The following is a 4,998-nucleotide window of genomic DNA, read 5'->3' as shown; positions in this document are numbered from 1 at the left end:
AGTTTAGACATCTTGTTGTTTATTTTGATTTTGGAACTCTTTATTATGTATTAGACATGAATAATTGGAAATATATATTCTGTTCTAGAAAATTTGTTGTATTTCAGGTTTTGGTTTAATGATTAAACAAATAAAATAAAATAAAAATATAGCAAATTTAAGTCTCTTATGGTCACAACAGACTTAAATTCGTTGTCAATTTTTTTACAATTGTTCGAAGATCTAAGTCTGTTGGTCAACAACAAACTTAACATTTAAGTTTGTTGGTCAACAACAGACTTAAAATTTACGTCTGCCGAATCTAAGTCTGTTGTAAAACAGACTTAAAAAACCCAAAATAACAGACATAAAAAGCTTTTTTTGTACTAGTGATTGGATTTCATTATCTATGTGATTGACTGGTTAAACTTGTGTCTTGGTTTCAGTGTGTGGTAAAACAAGTATAGTCCACTACACTTAAATTTGTCACGTCATTTATCAATGAACTTTATCGAAAATAAATATGTCGGTAATATATGTTTGGGTTATGCAACTTGCAGATGGATACATTCCTCAATCATTATCGACGACAAATATTCGTTAGTAATCCTTGACCATTAGTAATCCTTGACCGTCAGTAATTCTTATGAAAACAATCATTACTAATAGATTTTTTCATTTTTTCATGAAGAAATATAGTTGGTAAATCTAGTTTTTTTATAGTGATAATATTTTTCTTTTTATTTTTCTATCCTTAAAAATATATAGAATCAAAACTCATTTGGTCACTTAAGGAAAACTTTAGACCTCTATTAATTATTTAAATGATTTTCTAATTTTATTTGTTGTCAAATTAAACGAGCTATGTGTAAAATTAGTATGATGCTAGCTAGGATTCCTAAATGGCATGAAATTGAATGCATTCTAGTTATCACTATTTGTTTAGTAGGTGCGTAGAGAAACCAAGTTTCAAGCATTATAGCTTTAAAAAAATGTGCTAACGTGTGTTAGAGCTTGGCCAAACTTTATATAAATTTGCAGCATAAATTTGAGTCAAAGTGGAGGGAGGGTTGGTGAAAAAAATTAACCTACAAATGAGATAATGGAGGCAAAATCATAAGCCATAACATGATTTGCAATGATGCTTAAAACCATGCGGTCGTGCCGGTGCTCTCCTTTTAATTAATGCAAGTTTCTACCATTACTAACAACTAATCACTCTACCACGATTAATTAGCCACCAAATCTGAAAACTTCAAATAACCAAATCATTATGTCAATTATTCTCCTTCTTTAGTTTATTAGATGAATTATGTTTTGTAGGTTAAAACACAATTAAAATTGTATAATTGTTGAAATTAGCTTATCTAAATTATATAATAACTTGAACGAACCAAATTGTTAAACTATATAGACATGTTATTTTAAACCATATATGTTGTAGAATATATAGTTTTAATTTTCAATTCAGTTTAATCTTTTTTTTTTCTCCGGTCAAGTTCAAATTTATATAAATAGTAAGAAATTGAAATAATTACATTGGTTAAACATGTTCTACATTTTTAGGCTTAATTAAGTTTGTGAGTATTTTTAATTATTACTTTTTATATTTTTTAATTGAATTATGATATTTAACTTTTTCATTAATTGTGTTCGTCTAAATATTATTTTATTATATTATTTTTTTTATTTGTTATTACTTATTAAAAAATGAGAAATTTTGTGATTAATATAAAATGATATTGTGGTGAATATATAACAACAATTGATTTTTATTGTTTTCATTAAAAACATGTTGAATATTAATGGTGGTCACGTGGTTTTTTTATTCACGGTAGATAATAATGTGAAAGTTATAAAAAAAATAAGTAAACCTCATCATCTATATCAATCATGGATACAATGACGATTCTTTGATTGTTGTAGATAATGACATGAAAGTCATCAAACATGTCGACCTCATTATCCAATACATTTTCAATAAAAGCATTATACAATAACTGTAAAATTTCACAATTCTTAACACCTAGAGGCAATTAAAAAAAACGATCAAAGAGAATTATAGTCACTATAGTGAAAGAATTAAGTGAGCGGAAGTGTCTTAAAAAATATAAAAAAAAGTTAGTTAATAAAAAAAAAGCATTTAATGAAATCGTAATTGGAAATGATTAAATCTATAAAGAACTTGATACTTAATTAATTGTACTTGCTTTTTACTCACCTAATGCAAAGAAAACACAAGAAGTGGTTAAATTGTGTAAGACGATGAAAACCATGCACTTTATTNGACTTAAAAAATGGCCGGTGGCAGTTTTGTAAATAAAAGTGATATTTTTATATCTGTTACTTTTCTAACAGACTTAAATTAGTAATTTTAATCTGTTACTTTTCTAACAGACTTAAATTAGTAATTTTAATCTGTTACTTTTTTAACAGACTTAAATTAGGATTTTTACATCTGTTACTTTTCTAACAGACTTAAAAATGTGTTATTTTTAAGTCTTTTACTTTTTTAACAGACTTAAAAATGTCTTTTCACCTACCTAAGTGTATTCACATTCTCACTTTCACTTGCTCATCCCGTAAAAAATATTCATTCTTTAACCTTTTCACTACTCCATCTAGCCTTAACCACCACCAGAAAGAACAACATTTTTCCAGCGACAACAATATTCTTCCAGCGACAACAATATTCTTCCAGCGACAACAATATTCTTCCGGCGACAACAGGATCCTTTCGGCAGCGGCAACAACAACAGGTACAATAAATCAGTTTCTTTACGAGTGATTATGTTGTTTTAAATGATATGTTTTCTTAGGAAAGAATGGTGGGTGTAGAAGTTGAGTAGATATAAAATGCTTAGAGTTGCAAGTTTGTATGCTTCTTTACTCACACAAAGAAAATATTGTGGTCGCCGGTAGAAGTTCCTTCGGCGTTAAACTCACCCAGATATTTCCCCGTCGCCATTGTACCACTGTTATTAAGAACCATTTCATCGTAGTGCTCTGAGTGTTTAAACTTGTTACGGTTACCTGCATATTGGCCACTTTTGATGGTTGCACCGCCGAAATCCTGGGGCCCGCTGGCATGGTTGTTGAATGAGTTTGAAGAACAACTGTTGTAGCCTTTGGTTGCTTGTCAACCTTAATCATTTCCATGATTCTTTGCATGAAGTCTACCATTCTTTTCTTTTAACTTGCTTGCAAGCAAGTAATCTAATTCTTTTCTCCTTTCTAGTTCCTCTTGATTCGTCTTCCTAATGTGCCAACACCTTCACGCCCCGATGTGTAGATATGGTTTCTTCTTTTCTCAGCTTAGCAAGAAAGTAGAAAGTAGAAACCAAAAAAAAAACTAAAACACTTTCCACCCCTGAAACGAGTTTCCAACTAAGACATATGAGAAGAGAAATATCTCTCTCCTAAAAAAGATTTAAATGGCCAAAACATAGCACTGGACCCACACTTTCTCTTTCACACAAAGAAAATCAATGCAAAAACACAAAATTCCTTCACTATGCCACTACATAACAACATTTTTTGTTTTAGGTGTTCAATGATCCATCACCAATATTGAAAGAGACCATTGTCGAAATAACACATGAATGGGCAAGTTGTCTTCTACAACGTGGAGATTAGATTTTGATTAGGTGTTGTTTAAGTTTTGATTTGGGTTATTTTTGTACTTAAAAAGTTTAGACATCTTGTTGTTTATTTTGATTTTGGAACTCTTTATTATGTATTAGACATGAATAATTGGAAATATATATTCTGTTCTAGAAAATTTGTTGTATTTCAGGTTTTGGTTTAATGATTAAACAAATAAAATAAAATAAAAATATAGCAAATTTAAGTCTCTTATGGTCACAACAGACTTAAATTCGTTGTCAATTTTTTTACAATTGTTCGAAGATCTAAGTCTGTTGGTCAACAACAAACTTAACATTTAAGTTTGTTGGTCAACAACAGACTTAAAATTTACGTCTGCCGAATCTAAGTCTGTTGTAAAACAGACTTAAAAAACCCAAAATAACAGACATAAAAAGCTTTTTTTGTACTAGTGATTGGATTTCATTATCTATGTGATTGACTGGTTAAACTTGTGTCTTGGTTTCAGTGTGTGGTAAAACAAGTATAGTCCACTACACTTAAATTTGTCACGTCATTTATCAATGAACTTTATCGAAAATAAATATGTCGGTAATATATGTTTGGGTTATGCAACTTGCAGATGGATACATTCCTCAATCATTATCGACGACAAATATTCGTTAGTAATCCTTGACCATTAGTAATCCTTGACCGTCAGTAATTCTTATGAAAACAATCATTACTAATAGATTTTTTCATTTTTTCATGAAGAAATATAGTTGGTAAATCTAGTTTTTTTATAGTGATAATATTTTTCTTTTTATTTTTCTATCCTTAAAAATATATAGAATCAAAACTCATTTGGTCACTTAAGGAAAACTTTAGACCTCTATTAATTATTTAAATGATTTTCTAATTTTATTTGTTGTCAAATTAAACGAGCTATGTGTAAAATTAGTATGATGCTAGCTAGGATTCCTAAATGGCATGAAATTGAATGCATTCTAGTTATCACTATTTGTTTAGTAGGTGCGTAGAGAAACCAAGTTTCAAGCATTATAGCTTTAAAAAAATGTGCTAACGTGTGTTAGAGCTTGGCCAAACTTTATATAAATTTGCAGCATAAATTTGAGTCAAAGTGGAGGGAGGGTTGGTGAAAAAAATTAACCTACAAATGAGATAATGGAGGCAAAATCATAAGCCATAACATGATTTGCAATGATGCTTAAAACCATGCGGTCGTGCCGGTGCTCTCCTTTTAATTAATGCAAGTTTCTACCATTACTAACAACTAATCACTCTACCACGATTAATTAGCCACCAAATCTGAAAACTTCAAATAACCAAATCATTATGTCAATTATTCTCCTTCTTTAGTTTATTAGATGAATTATGTTTTGTAGGTTAAAACACAATTAAAATTGTATAATT

The sequence above is a fragment of the Vigna umbellata genome, chromosome 5 (assembly GCF_029865625.1).
Source record: "Vigna umbellata cultivar VRB3 chromosome 5, Vumbellata_1.0, whole genome shotgun sequence".
Taxonomy (NCBI): Eukaryota; Viridiplantae; Streptophyta; class Magnoliopsida; order Fabales; family Fabaceae; genus Vigna; species Vigna umbellata.
This window is presented reverse-complemented; position numbering follows the sequence as displayed.